This window comes from Brachycentrus maculatus, unplaced genomic scaffold, assembly GCF_059751285.1.
Source record: "Brachycentrus maculatus isolate JH-2025_06_01 unplaced genomic scaffold, ASM5975128v1 h1tg000580l, whole genome shotgun sequence".
In the NCBI taxonomy this organism is placed as follows: Eukaryota; Metazoa; Arthropoda; class Insecta; order Trichoptera; family Brachycentridae; genus Brachycentrus; species Brachycentrus maculatus.
In genome coordinates, this window is record NW_028281320.1 from 22162 (window position 1) to 45271 (window position 23110).

The 23110-nt window shown below is 35.9% G+C and overlaps 1 pseudogene; it reads left to right on the plus strand.

Moving 5' to 3' along the window:
* Positions 1-6708: 6708 nt before the first annotated feature.
* On the plus strand, positions 6709-16865 carry LOC148301312 (sterol O-acyltransferase 2-like; annotated as a pseudogene).
* Positions 16866-23110: the final 6245 nt, after the last annotated feature.

A 23110-nucleotide genomic window follows, 5' to 3' on the forward strand; every position in this document is an offset into this window, starting at 1 on the left:
AGAATAGTATAAATTATAGCAAATAAATGTATGCTATATGCTGCATATCTAAGCATATATATATTGTATACTCAAATAAATATTATTAAATATTAAGAAATAATGTCAGTTCAAGGCAGGTACTTCGTGATTGCCATTTTATTTGCAGTATGCCAATCCCTATCTCTCCATATTCAATAAAACAACGATCCGAACAGTTAGGGCACTCTCACAGACATCGAAGAAGCCGCAGATACGTTTTTTAGAAACCATATCCCAACTCTACAAAACACAAACCTCGCAACCCATAACCAAAATGGCAACAAACTCAAATTCTCATACATTAATAAAGATAGCCCCCTTACAAGTGTCCGAGTCGAAGCCTAAAAACAAAGCGACAGCCCTCCCTATAAATTCAAGTTAATTAAGACTGTTATTGAGACTTTGTAATAGAATAATGATGCTGCTGCAAACAAGAATATACTTTCTCAAAAGAAAGTATATGGGATTTAAAGCTTCGAAGATGCGAAGAGGAATCTAAATTGGAATTGATTTGACATATTGTAATCCTATTGTTTATTTTATTCTGCTAATATCATTGTTTGTTCTGGGATGTAGTACGATACTCACATATATAACCTATTTTGCAGATTTATTTTCCTTGAATTACAGTTTGGTTGATATTTTTCAGTCTATTTCCAGCGAATAGCTTACCAACTTATTGATGTTCGGGAATGGAGATAGGAATCATCATAACTATCGCCACTTCATAGCAGATGCATATATAATCTGAATAAGCTACAATATATAAATTTCAGAATCAAAAAAACAAAAGAAAGCATTCGAAAATTTGAATAAATGATAATACATAGACACAACGATAGATCATAGGGCTTTAAAGTCTGATGGTTTGTAAGATAATTCAGTAGCTCAGAAAACAGTATTTTTGTGATTAACCCTTGATTTCCTTCCTCATTCATGCTTACGATTTACGCATGATAGTCCTTGGTCAGGGAACAGTTTGGCCGTTATTTCTATCTGAAGAAGATGAAGCCTAGAAAGTTACAGAATTAAGAAATCACTATATTGAAAATCTGTGATAATCATAAATAATTATCAGCGCAAGACCCAATGATAACTTAATTCCAACAGACATATATTCATGTTTTGTTGAAAGCCTAAATATTCATGCAAGGATAAAAAATCAATCCTGTCTCCTATTTGCTCAAAGTTTCACATAATTCTCATGAATCTTCCAAAATTATAAATATTGTCGAACTGTTTCGATATCCTATTGCAGAATTTATTCGATTTATGTTCATCAGATGATAATTGAATGCTTTCCGAACATCAGCAGATGTGTAACTGCAGCTGAACTTAACCATGGTTTATTGGTGCATATATTTGTGATAATTTTATTTGGGTAGCCATTATATTTATTACACTAAGATCTGAATTTTAATTCATGAAATTTAGTCGAAAACAGATGCAGGAATCGGCCAATTTTATATAATCCTCGGATTCAGAAAAGAAGCTGAAAGAGTGTAAGTCTGCTGAAGAATTTTTTAAAGTTAAAACAAACACAAAAAAGTATGTTCTATCTTTTAAAGTGTCATAATTGCAGAAAAGCCGCAATTTGAAACACTTCGCAAAAGAATTCGACAACCCTGAAACATAATATAATAAGTTTAGGCAGACGGATTCCCTTACCGCAAATACAGAGAGTAGCACAGTATGGGGTAACATATAATTCAAGAAGAGGAAACCAAAGATGAAGCTTAACTTCGCTGCCAAAAACCACCTAAATAGCTTACCAATGAAAAAATCAACCTCCTTGCAAAATTCACTATATCAGCCGGCCACTCGATTGCCAAACCGAATTTCCCATATCTTTCAACAAAAGAAGCTCTAAGACTTCACAATACTGAAGTAATTGGGACAAGGCGCATATAGCTCAGTATACTTGGCTGTTGATAAGCAGACTGGATTTGTATGCGCATTAAAAAGACTGAACAAACTACAGACAAAAAACAATGATCGAATTGTAGCAGTAATCAGATAAATAAAACTGCACATGTATTTAAAACATAACAATATTGTCGATTTGTATGGGATCTTCGAAGCGAAGGAATCAATTTATCTGATTATTGAGTATTGCACAGGTGGGGATCTTTACAAATATTTGCAATCAAGAAGGAGAGTTAGTGATGATTTAGAAGTGTCTGAGGCAGCTGACATTATCCGTGGGCTCAGTCTAGCAATCGAATTTATGCATAATAGCTATATCATGCATCGCGATATCAAACCTGAAAATATATTCCTAACAATGGTACCTATCTTCTTAATTTAGGGCAATGTGATCAAAATTGGAGATCTAGGCTGTTCTGTTTGTTTTGCCAATTTCGAACTCAGAAATACACAATGCGGTACACCCCTATACCTTGCCCCAGAACTCATAGGCAATGGTCAATACTTATAATCTGTCGATATTTGGGCAATTGGAGTCCTCGCGTACGAGTTACTCTCAGGCTATAGCCCGTATTAAATCTCGAATGCACAAGATCTCGCCAAAATCATCCAAAAGTAAATAGACTTCGATTATATTGATGATGATGTGGGCAAAGATTTCGTGAAGAAACTCCTGTAAAAAAATGTGTAACTTCGGTTTTAAATCGAAGATGTCCTTGATCATCCTTTTCTTGCAGTTGTCAACGAGTACTAAGATTAAATACCCCAAAGTGTGTGTTGATTCGACAGGCAGAACAGGATTGTGATACATTTTAGCATTATTTTCATGATATGGGTATGAGTTTCTGTAACAGTTTAGCTGTTTTTTTATATACATATGCATATGAATCTGTGGCTGTTAGATGTATATATTTCCCTCCAATAAGTAATTAATTATTATTATCATTCGAATGCTGCCTCCACAGCTTGTATAGAAGTTTGCCCACAGAATGCAAGTCCTGAGGCAAAGCCAATAATGTAAAGCCTACTAAATTGAGGAAGTTGACAATTTTAGGGATCCCAACAATAAAAATTAAAGAGAGCAAGCTACTCATAACAAAAACTAAAACTTCTCAATTATCAGAAATAATCATCTATCAAACAAATCATCAGATTTCTCAATTGATGAACCAACCTTAATCAACTCCAATAAATTAGCTTATAGATTATAATTGAAGAAGAATTCAGTAAGAAAGACTATTCCGGAAAGTAAGTCGATTTTCATGTCCACACCGAATAAATTATTGGAAATTTATAACGGTAATTAGCAGATTTCGATCATTGATATTAGTTCGCAATCATAATAAGAGGATTGTTATAATTCTCACGAAAATAAAGGGAAGAAAATGGACATTATTATTGGTAAAAGTTAATTTTGCCTTCAAAATGTGCAATAAAATTAGTCGCCAACTTTTTACAACAACAATCCTGGTATTGTAAATATTCCAGCAGTTACCGGAAATGATAATAACACAGAAATGTCAGTCCAAAATAATACAAAATTTGCAAACTAACAAGCAACAAAAACTCCCCAAACCTCGACCGCCTAAACCAAAAATAATTCATACCAAATCAGTAATACAATTACAAACAATCCACTAATTGCAACAACTCTATCAGAAATCGCTAAATATCAAAATTAAGCAAATAACAACTCGTAACAATTCCCATAAGCCAAAAACTAAATTCATCACAGCTTCTCAACAATAAACAAATAAATCAGTCATAAATAAGTATAATCCATTATTTGCTCTTCTTCTGATTTGTCGATAATTGAGCCCTAAAAGTAGCATCAAATCTCTCAGCCCTGCGAAATTTATTGTAATCATACTCAGGCAGAACAAGTTTTAAATCGTGATCGAGTAAAACAAGTTCAATAAAGAGTAAAATAATGTTTAAAAGACTCAGAATATGAAAGAACACTCTCAGAAACACAAAAAGATGAGGTTAAGATGCTAATATAGACTTACATGACTTAAAATTTGAGCATACTAACATCGAGAATAATAGGCTGTATGAATGAAATGCAATCACCAATGTATGCAGAAATTAATGAAAGATAATAAAATCGAATGCGACCTCACAAAAGAATGAAAATGATGACAAGTTGCGATGAAGGGGAATATATAAAACCATTCAACTATCAGGCGAAAGACACAATCAGTAACACAATCATCGACACTATTAGTAACACAATTAGCAACACAAACAAGAACTAACTGGACACTTCAATGAGTCATTTAGTGAATAATAAATTTCAGTCCCGAATGAATCTGTCACCCAATTATAAAGTGAATTACGAGTCGCTTAATAGTCGGAACAGGAGCTAATAAGATGTAAAAAATTCAAAGTTTGCTGAAAATGCAAATAAAACTGCAACAGCTTTTACCCCATTTTCCCAAACAAGTCCGCGCAACTCTATCTAACAAATGGGAAATACTACTCAAACAGTACTTTCCAACAACAAACCCCAACAATAGTCTTACATTTACCAAAAAAACTTCAATCCACCTTCAATAAAACCGCAACAATCATTCATAAACACACAAAAATCACAGCAGAAACATAAACCTAATAATATAAATAAATTCGACATCATCGAACAGATACACAAACAAACCCTGAGAGTATCACAATAGAATATCAATCGAACAAGCAGCGATAAAATTAAAATAATGTTGATTGAGTAGGCTTTGAGGGTGGTTCGAGCGTATAGCCTCGATAAAGCATCAGAATAAGACATTATAAAGCAATGGCTCATCAAAAGACAAAACTCAAAATGATTATGTGACAATTAATTTATGGGGGTTTGTTACATTTCAGTTTTATAACTCAATAATTAGTTTATTAGATTTAATCATTTATGCTTGTAAATTGATGTGAAGGATCATTTTTGTTCATGCTATAATTTTATATATTTCTACCTTTGCAATCTCTGGCGAAGTGGCCATTTTCGTGGCACTTACGGCATTCAACTTCTTTTTTTCGATCGCCTTCAGGGCAATCCCGGGCAATGTGGCCTTCTTTATGGCAACTGAAGCACTCAGTTGTCTTACTACTTTGTTGGCAGTCTCTGGCGAAATGGCCATATTTGCCACAGTTATAGCACTTTGAATTGGAATTATTTCCTCGATCTCCTCGATCTCCTCGATCTCCCCGGTCTCCCCGGTCTCCCTGATCACCTTGATCACCTCGATCCCCTCTTTCTTATCTGTTTCCCCGGTCCCCTCGCCTCTCACCATTGTTGCCTGCTAAGAATAAAGTAAAATATACTTGGACACTGCCTAGAGATATGCCCAGTTCCTCCACAAGAATAGCACTTGACGCCCTAACTATTCCTTTCATCTGAGTAAAGTCTAAAATACTTTTAGGGCATTATCGAGAAAAGTGACCCTCCTCTCCACATTTGTAGCATCCGTTCCCCCTACTGGTCATTTTTGCAAACTTAAACAATAATATGTAACCGAATTATATTGCACATTTATACGTCGAAATATATGCTTACATTAATCGAATATTTATATATTATGTAATGCCGTTTTTCAAAGGCGGAAAGAATTAATTATGATGTTTTAGAAATTGATCATTTATAATTCTGAATTTAAATAGAAAATGCAGGTGGAAGGAACTATGCAGACTCAATAGAAGCCATTTGTATCTTATGAAGCGAGAGGATATTTCGGGAAGTCCACAAAGCGCCGAGAATTAGAGCCATCTATGTTTTAGATACTTACTTGGGAGGTCGAGGAAGCCAGAGCTATGTGCAGGTCTTCGAATGAGAGGGCTATCGATATCAGTAGGTCTTCGTAGAAAGATGGGAGTCCAGACTATTGCCAAAATGATTTAGTTGTGGACAGAGATAATAAATCACTTCAGAGAACTGAGCAGCGTCATCAAAAGGCCATAAAATCCCAGAATAAAAGCCCAAAAAAATCAAACACCTTCAACCATAAAAATGAAAAATAGAATAGGCCCACAACAGCTTACGTAAAGACAGAAAATGCCAAGACAAGCCAAACGAGGAATATCCAAAAACAACAAGCCATGCCCTCCAACGGGAATCAAGATAAATTAATTGAAAAAGTAACTCATCATCAAATCTTAGTTCAGACAAACTTCCAGGTGGCTTCCTAACAGCTCATTCACAACTTATTTTGGGAAGCCTGCATTTTAAAATTATGGAAAAGGAAATCTGACCCCAACAAACGGCGGACTTTTGTATGGAGATTATCTAAAATCGCATAATGTCCAACCTCATCGAGGCAGCAACACCCCAAAAAGTTTCGAGTCATATTCCTGTGCCTTAAATAAGGCAAAGCAAATGGGCACCATAGTCCCCCAGCCCCCAAGATCCAAAAAAGTTGAACAAGGTACAACAGATATTTGCAGTCCCGATCGATCAATTTACCCACAGCCCAACAATCTGAAAAAATCCTTCGAAATCGCAACCCCAAATCTTTATGATTTAAAAAAATTCGGTGGTGAACAAAAAACAATTTACCAATCCCACATCTACAATGATAACATCATAAATAAATGATAGTTCCATTATAAATCAATCTTTTATCGAAATCCAACTGATAATTATAAAAGTTTAACATTTTCATATTTACATATACATTTGCTCAGTATTGAAAGAGAGGTTTATGTACGGCAATAAAATTGACACAGACCATTCCCTAACGATTCCTGTGAAAGCAGGGTCTTACTTCTGTTTGAATAATGTCATCCTCGACCCTGATTCCACAGTACAAGAAGATCATAACTCAGCAAGCGTACTTATACGCTCGAATGAATAGTAAAGATATTCTGATTCTCGATCTCAACCGAGCATTCGGAAGAGTGTGCTCATTTAATTTAGGACTAGAGTTTCAATCTGGATAATCTGTCTTTTTGGCTGTCAAAATGGGAGCTGTGCACATTCTAGGGCAGCACAAAGCAAATTCTCATTCAAATTAAGGCCATACTCCTCTCAAAAGTACAATGAATGAACAACAACTTTAAATAAGATAGCAGCAAAATCCCTCAAAGCCATAATAAATTACTATGCCCCTTCGCAGATCAACTCGAACCCGTGTCCCTTTGGCAGCCCCCAGCGCCAATGCATCAAGAAGAAAGAAAGATGACACTTTATCAAACATGGCTCAATATTTCAAGCTAAACGAGAAAGATTTAGAAGAGGATGAGGATTAATAAGTAGCTTTCGATACGAAGCAGCTTGAAGAATAAGAAGATGATGACAACAGCTCAAATAGCGAATCCGAGTAAGAATAAGACCAAAAAACTAATATAGTCGAACAAAAGCAAACTGCAAGTCAATTGCAATCTGAATAGCTTGCCAATTCTGAAGACTAAGTAAGAAAACAAAGAAAAAGTTAATCGTCAGGAATGCCGGGCGCTTTTTCAAAACCGACCAAAAATCCATACTTATGATATTTATCAGATCTGTTTCTATAAAAGATTTAATGTTAGTTACCCAGGATGCGTATATATATTATTATTATGTATTATTTTCCCTTTAATTCATTGCATCTTTCAATTTGCTCTATTATCTATTTATGACTGTCAGTTTAAGTATTGTATTCATAGAATTGTCCCTTTGACTTTCACTCAACTTTTAGTCTCATTTATTTATTCTAAACAACATAAAAGAGAATCATTATAGCAGTTTCCACCTTTAATTTCGGCAACTAAATATAAAAAAATATGTACTTTCAGAAAACAATGCAGAATGCTATTATAATGACAATTTGAGTAACTTGAGCAATGTTAAAATTAGCCGAATGCCGGGCTCTATCCTCACACAAAAATAAACATGAATATATAATATAATGTAGATGCTTTCATCACCTATTTTGATGTCTAACTTTGCAAGCATAAACTTTTTTATGTTCATCTGTCTCATTTTCAGTATTAAAAAATGATGATAATTGCATATTGATTAATACTCGTATCGACCTTATGAATGATGGTGAAAACAATCCTAAAAATGTTTACACATTGACAGAAATAAAGACAGAAGTGATAGAAATGCTGAGGAAGGAGAAGTTCGACAAGTGGCAGCCTAACTCTGCGGATAAGGCCAGTAATTTGCACTAAATCTTGTATTCATTCGCACATATCGTCCTCATGAACAACAACAGAAACACAGTCAACCCCTTCATACATTTCATCAACAATAATGACGATCAAGAGAGTCTGTCAGCCTTTTAAAAAAGCTTCTTGAATGTCTTCACAATCGATAAGTAAGAATTGCAAGCCTCCCTGATATAGAAAGAGAACAAGATCTCCGAGCTGACCAAGATCATCGAACACTCAATGCTTAAAATTGAATCATTGAACAACGAGCAGAACAAGTCCGCTGAGAGAATCAGATAATTATGCATTGCTTATGAAGAGGCCAAATAAATATACCACTCTGAACTGCAAACTCTTAGGGAAAGGAGCTGTAATTCGGCCAAAAACTAAAGCTTATTCAACCAATAAGAGAACAGCAGCAGAAATATCGATGCCGATATCAATAGAAATGCCGAAATTCTCAGGCTGTCTCACAAACTCGAAATCGCCACCAAATACATTGCCCAAGCTGAAACCAAATTTGTCCAACAGAACTAAATTATCTCAGGGCTTGAAAATATGAATCGAAAAGTTAGTTTGGACAATTAGTGCATGCAAATTGAAATGATCGGCATCGAGAAGAAAGTAAGGCTGCTCTAAGAAAACAATAAATCCAACAGGAATAAAATATAAATGCTCCTAAAGAAGCTTGAGGAAGCAGGAGACAACAGGAGGAGAAATGAGTAAGACAGCTTGAAAGCGAGTTAATGCAACAGAAGATAGAAAATAACTGACAAAAGCCTCCAAATGAGCAGTGGCCATAGCTGAAATACCACACAAAATGAGACCGCATGCTTCGGACAAAGCCCATAAAGCAGCACATATGATAACTAAATTAATGCCTAAATTAATCATATAATTGCATATCTTTCTTGCGTAAAACGTGTCGGATGACATCGATCATGACGCATAATTTATCAATTTGTTTTCATTATATTTTTATATTTCAGATTAATAATAATAATCACCTAATTAAATACAATGAAATCAATGAAGCTATTTGATTTCAATAAGAGAGTAATCAGTCTATTCGCCCTACAGATTATCCAAGGCCTTCTTCTCTAGAACATGTAAGTATCTGCATTATTATTAGAATCTCTCAAGGGTTTGTGAGTACTAGCACCTATATTCAAAAAACTCCATCTGTAATACTGGTTGTCATGGTACCATCAATCTTATCATTCTTGATCGGCATACTCGCCAGACTATGCTTCCGTCTCTTGCAGACATGCCAAAAATACAGCCCATACCCTTTTTAAAATTAACGGTCAAATAGCAACGATCGCTCTAATTAGTTTACCAAAGCGTTCTTTATTTTCTTGACGAAACACACACTCTACCAAGCAATAAGATTGATAAGCTACCCAATTGTCACCATTTGCCAAGTGGTTGATGCGCTGATGATGAGAAAGTTTGATATCGCCATAAACTCCTCGGCTCATACTTAAATTGAATAAAATTAGAAGAATTCGAATATAGTATCAGCTTTTGTGGGTTTCTGCAGGGTTAACAAAGTGGTAATTATGGTAAGGATAATGCTTACTTTGCTTAGCTTATTCTTAGTCTTTTTCTATCGATTCGAGAATATTGGGAAAGTTTGGCCATTGCTTATAGGTACACTTCTGCTGGCAGTTTCTCTCCTATTCCGCAAACTAAGAGATACACAATCAACAATATAAGATATTTAAATCTCCAATAATTAAACTGACCTGCATTTTCACATCAAGACCCACATTCAGCATCTTTCCTATTTATCAACAATACGGCTCAACATGTTTATATTCGCTATTTCATGGGTATTCCTGCTGGCGACGTTAACTTCAGAACCATTAACCTTTCTGTTTTCCCATCGCCAATACCCTATCAGGTTATTTTTTTTATATGTAACTACTTGTGCCATTAAAATCCAGCTGAGTTTCATAAGAAAATAATAAACAGAGCCGACAATTGAACTAACAAAATACTTCGGGAGAACAATAGCAATTCTGAGCAGCATCTTCTATTATGAGTACAATATATAGTTGGTAGCGCCTTGCATCATAATTTCTATATTGCTTCTTCTCCTAGCTTTGGAGATCATTCGATCCAAAAAACCATAAACGATCTACTCCAAAATTAGTGAAAAGGAGAAAGGTGAGACGAATAATGTTCTGAGTGATCAGAATGTTGACTATTGAGGCAGAATCTATTGGGAAGTATTTGTCAAAAATACTTTGATATCAAAATTGTAATGCTTTGTATTTATTTAACAACTCGCTGGGGTATTTAGATTAGCAATATTAATAACATTAATAGAACCAATGGCCTATGCAGCATCGATAACATGTGTAACATTAATAACACGTAATTACTAACATTAATAAATAGCATTAATAGGATTAATAACATTAATAACATTAATAGCATACGCATTAATAGCATACGCATTAATAGCATACGCATTGATCTGTAACATACACCAAATCAAACAAATGTTATGGAAATATTGATATTCTTCCTGATCTTCTAAGTCCAACTAAATCATAACATTCAACATATACTTCCGCACAAACTTCCTATTCTTCTTCGAGAGAATTATCCGCAGCTCATCCAAACAGACCATTGCATTGATTGCGGCCACAAAATCACTGAAGGACTCACTATACAAATAAATAGAATGACTTAAAACATTAAAAACAATACATTACTTCAAGATGAAAGTGAGAATTTTAACCTTCTGAAATAGAAGTGCTGTCTGTGAGAGCAGAGATCTTCCGAAGTAGGCCTACGTTAATTAGTTATGGACTGTACAACTTAGAATAAGATGACTGTTTACTTTCGGGTAACAAGTTGGGGATATCTGAGCCTGAGGCCGAACATTTCATCTATGTTCTAAGGGATTGATACCTTTGTGGAGGAGGGAGTGCATATTTTTAGGGAGAATGTGAGTTTCCTCAAGGAGTATTTTTCGGATCGGAGGATTTTATCTGCTGCTTATCTATACGAACTTGCTTATATTAGCAGGATATGTGAGTCTTACTATTTTTTCTCGGGTTGTGTTTTGGTTGTGAAGTTGTCACTTGTTTCGCATGAAGACAGCAGTAAGTTATCTGACATAGGAGTGTGTGAGAATGTAGTATATAATGAATCCGACTGAAATGAGTACAATTTCTCTGACTCTATCGATTAAGTGTGTTATCCTTGCTCATGTATCTCCTCAGAAGACTACAAAGACTGTTCTTCCTCTCTTTAAATCAGCTATTCTGACAGTTTCGGAGGATTAATTCGGGGTTGACAGACATTTCTGACGAATTAATTATAATCAATCATTTCGTAGCTATTAATTTTATGCTATTGCTGCTCTTGTGGACATTGTTATTATTTTTATTGTTACTTATTGATGTCCATTTAGTTATTATTATTCTTGCTACATTTTTATTATCTTTTCATAGCCGCCTTTAGCTTGTTGATTTAATCCTTAAGCGATTGTATATGTTTATCCTTTGCTTATAGAATTTTATATAAATTTGCTTGCTATTGCCATAATATGGACTGGCTTTCTTCGATTGTTGGATTTATTCGATTTAGTTAGAAGCAGCACTATCTTATAACTTTCCTATGTTTTGGTAAGGCTTGTACAGCGCTCAGCACCAGCATCTCCTAACTCTCGTCAAAATCGAATACACCCGTATCTTCCAGATGGTTGAAAATACCCTCTGTATCATAGAAAATACCCGCAACAATGGGGTTCAATGTAAAGTTATCAAACACACCCTAAAACCTCGTGATATTCCATAGGCTCAGCAGACTCGACCGACACTGACTGACCTACGCTTACCCATCTTATTTGCGGATAGCCTGCTCATCATGATGATTGATACTGATCGATATCATCAGTTAATCTCCATCGAGATGTGCAGCGAGTATTTTGTTGCGATGACGAAGAATTAGGTTTTGTGGCTGCTGTTTTTAGGATTTTGGTCTTTACTGTTTTTGAGGATTTGGCTAACTATGGGGGAGTTATGCTGCTTCAAATGGAAACATGCTGATTCTATATATTAGTAGGAGGGTATCTATCAGTGTATCTATAATATATGTATGTATGTTCATTTATATATGTATATATCTGTGGATGTCGCCGATATGCCTATATTATCAAATTTGAATTTATTTGGTTTATAAATTAACCGTCCGTGAATTTGGTAGAGGTATCGAACGATCACATGAAGACTAATAAAAGCCCTTATTCATTTCAAAATTCGAAGTATCCACGAAGTGAAAACTCCCCAACTTCGCATGTGCAGGCTATGAATTTCGGGATGTTCGCACAGGCATTGACCAGCAACAACAGCAACATTAACAGTAACAACAGCGGCAACAACAACGGCAACAACGGCAACAGTAGTAAGCCTATAATCAAAATGAATAGATAGGGCGCTCTTTAACTCAATAAATATCCACCTCCTCAGGTTGTAAAAACTCGAGCAAAGAATATCAAAGATATTGACTTATAATGCGACGAGATCATCGAACACCCCGCATTCGAGCCCAGCTCAATGTTTAATTAGGTGAGTAACTATAGCAATAAAGAGCCAGATTCCCCCATGGGAAATGCACAGCTCAATCATCCCCTAAGAATTAACTTCCAGAAAACTCAGTCAGGCATTTCGAATCAGGGGAGATAAAATAAAGTGATAGATGATTTCAATGCGAGCAAATCTCCCCATAATAAAACAGAAAATAAAGAGAAAAGCTTTTCTCGGCCAACTAACATCACAAAGCCGATAAGTATGCCAAGGTCTATCCCCATAAATGTCAGCCTTTAATGCCACGAATAAGAATCATATAGTAAAGTGAAAATATAAGCATATGTGCATCGCTAATAGGAACAATTTTAATAATAGCATAAGCTCTCATACTAAAAATTAAAAGAAATATACTATAAAACTGGGCAAATATTCGACAACTATCAACGGGAGCTCAGATCTTTTCAGAACTAACTAATAAAGAAAGAATAGCGGATTGAATATTTGGAGAGAATCATTCAAAGGAACAACCTATGAATTTAATTCTATGAGAGTTATTAAGTTGGACATCAAATGTGATAGAATTATATTTATGCATTAAGGATGATAATTACTTATAGCTAATTATCAATGATTGTATGTGCATCTGTCTCATACTGTGTTTGTATCTGGCTTTTCTTTCGAGTCTTTGGCCTATATGTTTTGATTTAGCTTATATTTCTCCTACTTCTCCTTCTCGTTGCTATTTCCATACGCTTTCTAACACTTATCCTATTCGTTGTCATTTGACGAAACCAATGAGTGGATACCTTCGGAATTGCCGCTGTCCTGAAAGTTGGGGCCATCCTCTGCAAATTATTTGTCGGGTTCGCCGACATCAAAAGACGCATTCTCAACCACACGAGAATATCTCGAGTTTTCATGCTTTTCTTCCGATTTTTAAATGCCCAAGAAGTCTAATTAATTCTATGGCTCCTTGCCATGCTCGTGTTTCTGATCTTCGAAATGAAGAAACCCAATTTGCTATTATTGTTTCTAGTTTGAATAAACAGTTGTGGAGCACCTTGGCGTCCACTCTTCCTCCAAAGTTGACAGATCTCTAATGACACTCCCCAGCCCTAAATCAATCTGGTCCTGAAAGACCTGATGAACAAGTTCGTAGCTCTTTCGGTAAATTTAAGTCTGTTGTTCCTCATTGCCAAAAAGCTCGCATCTTTCAGTAATCAGAAGCTTTGTGAAAATTGGCGCTTTTGCTGCGTTGAATATTTCTGCATTGGTGATTACTTCTGATCGAAATAAGCAAGGGCCGAAACATATTCCTAAATTTTGAATTCCCATTTTGTTGTCAGGTTAGTTCGCAATAACTTTATCATGCAAAAAGTTGGTCAGAAGTAGCAGCACCCTTTTATTCAGGTCAGGCAACTGATATATCGCTTATTTTAGCAGTTATAATTTGGTCTTCTCTTTATTGTCGGCCATCAAGAAATCATACTGCTCAAATGGAAATATTGGGATTTTAAGTGCTGAAAAGAATCTCTTTATTAAATCTATCATATTGAGAAATTTACTAGCGACAACATGCGGGTTCTTCACTTCGAGCAAATAGTCATAGTTCTGCTTCATAAGTTCGGCTATTGCCTATTTCTAATCGTCAATTGAAACACTCTTTCGGAAGAGTCCCTACTATTTGCAGCTCTCTGAGTTTGTGTCGAAATATAGAATCAGCATTTTGAGGACAGTCGGAACGCCGATTTCACACATTTGCTAAATATAGAATGAAACTTACGAAGTCTGTTATGCAATTGATTTCGGAGCCGGCCATCAAAACCATCGATTTTATTGTTTTTTGAAATTTCTACATTTCTGAAAGTTATTATTTGCTCCTCTTTTGGCCTGAAAGATTCTGTCTGAAGAGAATCGGAGCCACTTTCATGCAAAGCTCAGGAAACTATTTTTCATAGAAACTTGCAGGAATTCGAGATGTTATAACTTCAGTTGAAATGTTCAAGCGCTCACAAAGCTGAGCAATGCTGCTTACAAATACAGTTTTCGATTTGATATATTTTTGAATGACCCCAAATGTCATCCAGTCCATGGTTTTGTGGTAAAAATATGGCTTGACAATAATCATCTCCTTTAGATCCATCAGCTGGTCAATAGTTAAAAAAGTAAATGTCTACCGAAAATTCCAGAGAACATAATTATCAGAAGTAAATTAGTTCAAAAAAATAAAAGTGTAAGGTTTCTGTGGTCTACGCTTATAATTATATTTGGTACTCTGGACGAAAGTTTTTGACTAAGAAAATCGCAATTTTTTGGGAAAGAATCTGAGCAGTTGGCTGCTTGCACCCGACGTAAACATAAATATCATGATCCGGTATTTTAAAAAGTATATCCTGAGGGATAGAAGATAAATCCTAGTAGTTCCCAGCCTGCTCTAAAGACTGGTATCGTAAAATATTGGCATCAATGTCCTTTCGGAAGTGGGGGTCATTCTCGTACTTCAGTCGGAGATCTTGGCTCATGAATCAATTGTATTATAATAATAATTAACTCTTCAGAGATGCTACTCACACTTATACAAAAATTGTATTTTGACCCAGTTGAACAAATAGACCCTAATTGTGAGCAATCTGGATATGATAAATATTGGATGAAATAATAAGAATATAGTATGACTATAATATGACGTAACTCAATTTTAGTAGGGATAACTTTTTTTTAGTAGGGGAGTATTACCATAAATGAGTCAAAATCAAAACTTAGACATTTTGGAAGCAGAAGGCTAACTGAATAGACAAATAACGGCCGCTCTTTTAAGCTTTCGCTAAAGAGTCGCAGATAATGTGGATAAAGCATCCGGCAATCAAGATATTTAGGCTTACGATATCACCAAAGAAGGCGGCTCATAGAAAAAGTTTCGGTTCAGGGAATCATTGCTCTCTTTGAAATTTGAACTCAAAGACTATAAGACTATCTATAACATGATTGCTGTTAGTTTGGTAGTACTCATGTTTCGCCTCATCTATGACAGCTATCAATCGAGTGGACAAGTCCTCGATGTGGTCGAGTTCAGACACTTTTTTAGGGGCTGGCACAGAGTCTTCATAGGCTGGTGGATTATTGTGATCATTCACTATACAATTATCCCAATTGTCTTTATTTCTGTCAAGGCAAAAATCTACGTGTGGTTGCCGCTGTATCTCTTCCATCAAATTATGCTACTAAAATATGCCTTAGAAGTCTGCATGAAGTAAGAATTAGGATTCGCTATTGTAATTATCATTCTTTGCGAAGGCATAAGAATGGTCATGAAATCCCACAGCTACTTCCGCACTAAAATGCTTTACATCACAGACAATAAGTTCAGAGCTTGGCAACTGAAAGCCTACCCCAAAGGTCAGTAACCAGAAGAACTAAAAATCAATCTCCTCAACGTATTCGGGTAAGTCAGAAGATTCACTTACTTCTTTGTCTGCCCAACCTTAATTTACAGGGATGAATATACACTAACTCCGATTCGGTCTCTTTCGAGTATCTTATTCAATGCAGTCAATTTCATCGCTTGCATTTATTACGGTACTTTGGTTTAATATCATAGCTTTTATCCTGTACGTGATGTGCTGCAAAGACAACATCGAGCTGCTTGAGAAAAAGTTAGATGTTCATCACTTTTTGCTGACTGTTATCCGTTTGATGCTTCCATCTGTGTTCTTTCTGATTTTGGGATTCTTTGGCTTCTTGCATAGTTGGTTGAATTTATGGTCATAAATCACTCGGTTCCCGGATCGAGCATTCTACTCAGATTGGTGGAACTCTTACGAATTCGGTTCCTACTACAGAAAATGGAACATCGTAGTCCATGATTGGCTGTACTACTATGTCTATCTCGACATCCAAAGGTTCTTCTCGGTTTCGAAACGATTTAGATTCATACCACAGCTCCTAACATTTTTGATCTCTGCTGTAATCCATGAGATAATAATCTCCTTCGCCATCGGTTTCTTCTACCCGATCATGTTCATTCTATTCACAGGCCCAGGGATACTGTTTATCCAGAACCAGAAACGATTGAAGATGATTTCAGTGAATTTCATATTTTGGTTGGAAATGTACATTGGCTCAGCTTTACTCTTCAGTTTCTATTTGGTTGAGTGCTTTGCCAGAGAAGTTATCAAGGATGCAGTAATCGAAAAGGAGTTCAAATATTTGTCGTTTTTAATTCCAAGGACATTCTACTTGGGATCAACTGAATGATTTTCACTGTATCAATTGAACATTTAACTCCTATATAGAACATTTACTCATATATAGAACATTTAATTCCTCTATACTCTATAGCATCATAGAATATTGCAGGCCATTAATTATCAGTAATATCAGGCATATAAATTAAATGGCATAACTAACTTTAAATTCACCCCAAATCGAAAATGAGCTGCAATCAATTGCGAGCAAACAATAAAGCAATGCGAATATTTCTTATGACAGAGTTTGCAGTTCATGCGAAAATAAAATCAAACTCATCACCAAATACGAGCATTTGGTTGGCCTATATAAGAAAAATAGAAACAAGAAAAATAGTAGATCCTCCTCAAAAATGTCAGTTGAGCAGTCAAGTGATGTTCGTAACAGTAATATCCTTGATATATATCACTCGCCTCGAGGATATGGTTTGGTGTTGCAATTTATAGATAAAATGAATAGAATTGTACGAAGCAGATGGACTGTGATATTCTAGCAGTATCGAAGAGGCCACATAAGGAGAATTGGGATCCTGCGAATGTTTAATTTTGTGTATAAGACGAATGCTGCGAATGCAATGAGGGTAATGCGAAATAGAACGAATATGCCAAAGATATCGAATAATTTGTATCAATAAGAGCCCTAAGATATGGCAAAAACTCAATTAGGAGAACATACCAATATGGAGAGACAATAAAGTAACATTTATGAAACGCATAAATCCAACAAAAATGCCAAACAGCACACAAAACAAATTCAAGAGCTGAGATAAATAAAATCAAACATTGAAAAATAATATTGCGAAACAATAATACAAAATCCCGATTTTATTCAACACAATATTCTTCAATAATATCGCAACAATCTAGCCTTAAAGTTTCACAACATGCATCTCTAGCAACAGAATCGTCAACTACTCGATAGCCTCCAATAAATACAAAGGAGGCAATAAAGATAAAACAATAAGAAAAAGGGTAGCCTTGAAATTCTCGCCTAGCAGCTCAACTAAAAGAATGTTTTCATAAAGTAATTGCAATCCTAACTAAATGCTCTTCATCACAAAAACAAAACAACGGGCAACATGCTTTAAGATGAAAGCGTTACCCTCAGAAAATAAGTAAAATACTTAGATGAAGTAAAAGAGAAACTGCGATAAGAGGTCGGGCATCTTCATGATCAGCTCGAAACAAGCAGAGTATAAAACTAGGAATTAATGAACAAATTAAAGGAAAAGTAAAGGTAAAATAGTTCGCTGCTTGCAAAATACTATTAATGCTCGTTAAGGGAGCTGTAGGCCGAGACAATTCGCAGAGAAAGCTCGAGGACCATGGAGATCCTCAATAAGAAGATCACAAGGTTATTGGGAATGTAAAGCAATTTGCAATCAAAAGAGCCATTAGGAATTAAAAAGGAATTACCAAAGATCATTGACAGAAACATACAATCATGTTCCGATGAAATCAATGAAAGCTGTGAAATCAATGCGAGTTTAGCAATTAAATCGAAATCACAATTCCATAACAATTCTGGGTAAAAATATAACTAATGCCGCAATATAAAAAGTGCCCTAAAATGCGACATAATGATCAGCTATCTCAGCAACATTGCCAAATCAGACCACAAAATTGGTAATTCATTTATGTTTACATAAAATGAGAGAATACTCTTAAAGCAACATAAAGCAAAATATATATATCTTGAGAGTCAACTCAGCGGTTTGTTAATTCAGGAGGGAGAGATTAAAGATGAAATTGGCGGGGATTATAACTAAGTCAAAATTAAAGGTCGAGTGCCGAGCGATATCTTCAGCAGCAATATCGATTCATCAAAGGAGAATAATTTTATGAGAGATTCCAAAGGAGCGTCCAGCAATCTAAAGCTAATGGAAATATAGTTGGAAAAGGCAAAGCTAATTTAGAAGATATCGGAAATGAAAGAGAAATACATGCATATTAGGGCTTTGATTCTGAATTTGTTAAAGCAGTTTGAACTCGAGAAATTCAGTCTTAAGTCCTAAACGGAGTCTGTGCTCAGGGTCGTCTACTAAATGTTCGAATACTCGGAAGACGAAAGAGAAAGCATTATTTCGAAAAAGAAGAGGCTTTTTAGATTTTTATGATACTTTAAATTCACTCTTAGACTCTCATCTCATTAGTTTTATTCTTTCTTTGCCGGGCCTGTAATAATTACCTTTGTAGAATGATAGGCAGTTTCTTCATTTCTTGATTTCGAAATGCGCAATGAATAACAGCTGTGCAACTGGCTTTCCTGATGCTTCTGTTAATGAAGTTGAAAATTGATTTTGCAGATGAAGAAGCCCTTCAGATTGGCATCGCAGCGTTTGCTGAACAATTTCAAAATCTGCTGAGCCAAAGGGCAAATAATTTATCTGAAGAAGAAATAAATTGAGTGGGGAATGACTAATGCCAGGTGGTGCTGAACGAGTTCTTTGACGTCGAATTTTTAGTTTTAAGAACACTAAGAAAGTATAACGTATGGTGCTTATTGATGGGGTTCGTGCTCCGCATCCTTATCCCGAAAATGAAGTTCGGCGAACGAACGCTGGGGATCGAGATAATGTTTAATGTTGGCTCTCAGAGACAAGAAATCGGATGTTTCGATTCATATGATTATTTATTTAATCCGACGTATTTCATGTAAAGTCTTTGCATATAATATTCGAATTCATAATCCGAAACTCTGATGTTTCGGAAAGTATATCAATAATTATTAAAGATTGATATAAGTTTAACATTCTAACTAACTATTTATTCTATAACACGCTCAGATACTTCGTCCGCATACATAGCATATCGAATATTTTGTCATATGAATTATCATATGTATATGCCAGTTTTAGGGAACGATAACTTTAGTATCTAATAAGCACGTTTGGGATCTGTGATCTGATTTTTTTCTAAATATATGTGCTATTTACATAAATAAAGATATTCCAGATTCTTCCAATCCGCTTTGCTCAGATATTCACATCCTTCATTGGTAATTTGATTGTGTTCTAAATTAAGGTGTGTCAGATTCTTCCAATCTGCTTTGCTCAGATACTCACATCCTTAATTGCTAATTTGATTGCCATCTAAATTAAGATATTACAGATTCTTCCAATCTGCTTTGCTCAGATACTCACATCCTTAATTGCTAATTTGATTGCCATCTAAATTAAGATATTACAGATTCTTCCAATTTGCTTTGCTCAGATACTCACATCCTTTATTCGATATTTGATTGTCCCCTAAATATATGTGCTATTTACATAATGAAAGATCTGACAGATTCTTCCAATTTGCTTTGCTTAGATACTCACATACTTCATTGGTAAGTTGATTGCCGCCTAAATATATGTGTTATTTACTTAAATTAAGGCGTGACAGATTCTTCCAATCTGCTTTGCTCAGATACTCACATCCTTAATTGCTAATTTGATTGCCATTTAAATTAAGATCTGCCAGATTCTTCCAATCTGCTTTGCTTTAGATACTCACATCCTTAATTGCTAATTTGATTTCCCCATGATAAAATGTCTGACAGATTCTTCCAATCGGCTTTGCTCAGATACTCACATGCTTCATTGGTAAGTTGATTGCCGCAGAATTCATGGTTGACTAAATGAAAATATTGAAGATTCGGCATACTGCAGTGATTTTTAAGTAGTTAGATTTTTGTAAGAACGTCTTTACTGTCGAATAATTGAATACAGGCTACTTTCATTTAAATTTTGTGCAGTCGTGGAATTTCGAATTCTTAGAGAATTGCGGAAAGAGATTATATGTCCGATCGATTCAGTATCTACTTTTGAGTGACTTTACAGGTCTTCCAGAAATCTTTCATGGTTGCGAAACTAGCAGCCCTCAGACTCCCTTTCATGCTTGCGAAGCCAGCAGCCCCCAGGCCCCCTTTCATGCTTGCGAAACTAGCAGTCCCAGTCCCCAGGCTCCCTTTCACGCTTGCGAAACTAGCAGTCCCAGTCCCCAGACTTCCTTTCATGGTTGCGAAACCAGCAGTCCTCAGACTTCCTTTCATGGTTGCAAGACGAAAAGCATTTAAGCTCCCATTAATGAATCGCATGTTGTTGAAATAATTATCGAATTTCAATTAACATATGCATTTCAATTAAATTTAAGTCCAATAAATTTGATAAATCGGATACACTTATTTATTTAACCAATCAATCAATTGTATACATACTTAGAGTTGTTTGCTGGGACCAATCATATGACACTGATACTACTCAACGATATAAATGAGTGACTCCCCAAACGATCCCTTTTCAAAGTGCTCATTGATTTTCCCATCACCATAAACATAAACTGAGTGACTGATTATCTTTGCTGAATCTTCACTTAAATTTACCATTTGTTGCGGCCCTCAAATAAAACAGAGTGGGTTGAAGGTTGAATCAATAAACATTGGCCGCAATAGTCTGCAGTCAAAGACAGCTCAATCAAATTCGATATCGTTTTGTTATTTGTACGAGGATTTTAGCCTTATAAACTGAAGAGTTAGGCGATGAGTAGCAAGCAAATGCGTTATCGCCAGGCATTATTACTCCTTATGTGAAATTCCACATAATGCTCTTCTTCACAAACCTGGCAATGCCTTTATCTTTTTATCTTCACTGATATTGCTCTCTGAATAATTGAATTGGTAATCAAATTAAATAATTGGACATTCGATTGTGGCAGTTTAGAACTTCGGAGGAACGTAAAAGATTTGGCAGCTTTAGAGCTCACTATTCTTGGCTTTGTAGAATTCGAGCTAGACTGTGTTATTGTTGTCGTGAGTAGGAGGACTGATTATTATGTGACTGTCCTCTCGATGGTTGTTGTAGATGTTGCGGATGCTCGCCATGTTGTTGGTTAGTATAGGGAGTTATGTGCGAGCATGTTATTGGCCTACATGCGATTGATCATTGAAAACGAACTAGTGCCAAGCCCTGATAGCTATCTCTTGATTTTCAGGTCGTAGATTACTTTCCTCTAGAATACTGCGCATGCTTCTGCATTCTTGAGTTTGAACTTCTAGAGCATCTCGCTTGAGTGATGGTTGTGGCTGTCGTGAGTGCCTTAGACCTGCTGAGTGTAGAATCTGTGGGGGTAGGCATTGCTCATCCGGGAAACCTGATGATAAATTCAACACTACTGCCATGGTTATTGTTGTTGCACTAAGTATAGAGTTTCTCCGTGTATTATTTCTTTTCGAGTTTGACCCCTCGGATCCGATCCTCTAGTTTCTTGATATCTGCCTCATGGCTCTTGATGACAAGCTGGTTCTCCTTCAGCTTCAATTCGAGCTCGTTCTTCTTATCCTCGGTCGGCCTGATCCCATCTTTTCCGTTCTTGAGGTGAGTAGTCTTCAATGCCAAGATCTATTGGTTCTTCTCCTCCACTCTGCTGCTTATTTGATTCAGTTTCTGAGCAATTCTAGCATTCTCTTGTTGCAGCATCTTATAATTGTCCTTGAAGAGCTCGAGCTAGCGTAAGTTTGGTTATAGCGGTCCTCTGCATTTGCAAGTTTACTCTTGATGTTGCGAATCTAGTCATCGAAGATCGATAGGCCTTCTTGTGCACTTTGCTATAGGCTCCTAATTTTGTGGGATAGTCCGTCTCTCGTGTTCTGTAGCTACTTGTTACTGCTCTCTGGTTCGTATAAGGTTTTGTAGGTCTTTTTTATTTAGTTTTAGAGTTTGCTGATTTTGTTCTCGTCTACGGCTTTCTTTAGGAGGAGACTTTGTTGGAGACTTGCATGTTGGTTTTAGAGTTACTCATAGGATTTGTTGGCGGTTTCTGGATACTTATTGGAGTTACAGCTAGTACTGCATTTCTGGGCGGATGATTCTTTGTGTTTGAGAAAGTTTTCATAGTTTATTCCCATTGATGAGGAGTTTGTTATACTGCTCTCTTTACCATCATACGTTGGAATATTGCCAGCATTTTCCATGAACATGGCATTAATCTACTTTTCTTGCCCAACAATCTTATTACTTTTATTGGCTATCTCCCGATCTTTCTCTTTGAGATACTAATTAAGCCTAATTTTTTCTCTCTCAAGGCTATCAATCGTAACCTTCATTTGCTCTTTTTCAATTCCCAACAGCCTCAACTAGTTAATTTCCTGATTCTTCTTCTTGGTGACATTGTTCAGGCTATCGATCTCTCTGCCTTACACGAATGGATCTCGTAAAGCTATCTCTTAAGGTTGTTAGTTTCGAAGATCTTGTCATTTAATTGTAGTTATAGGCT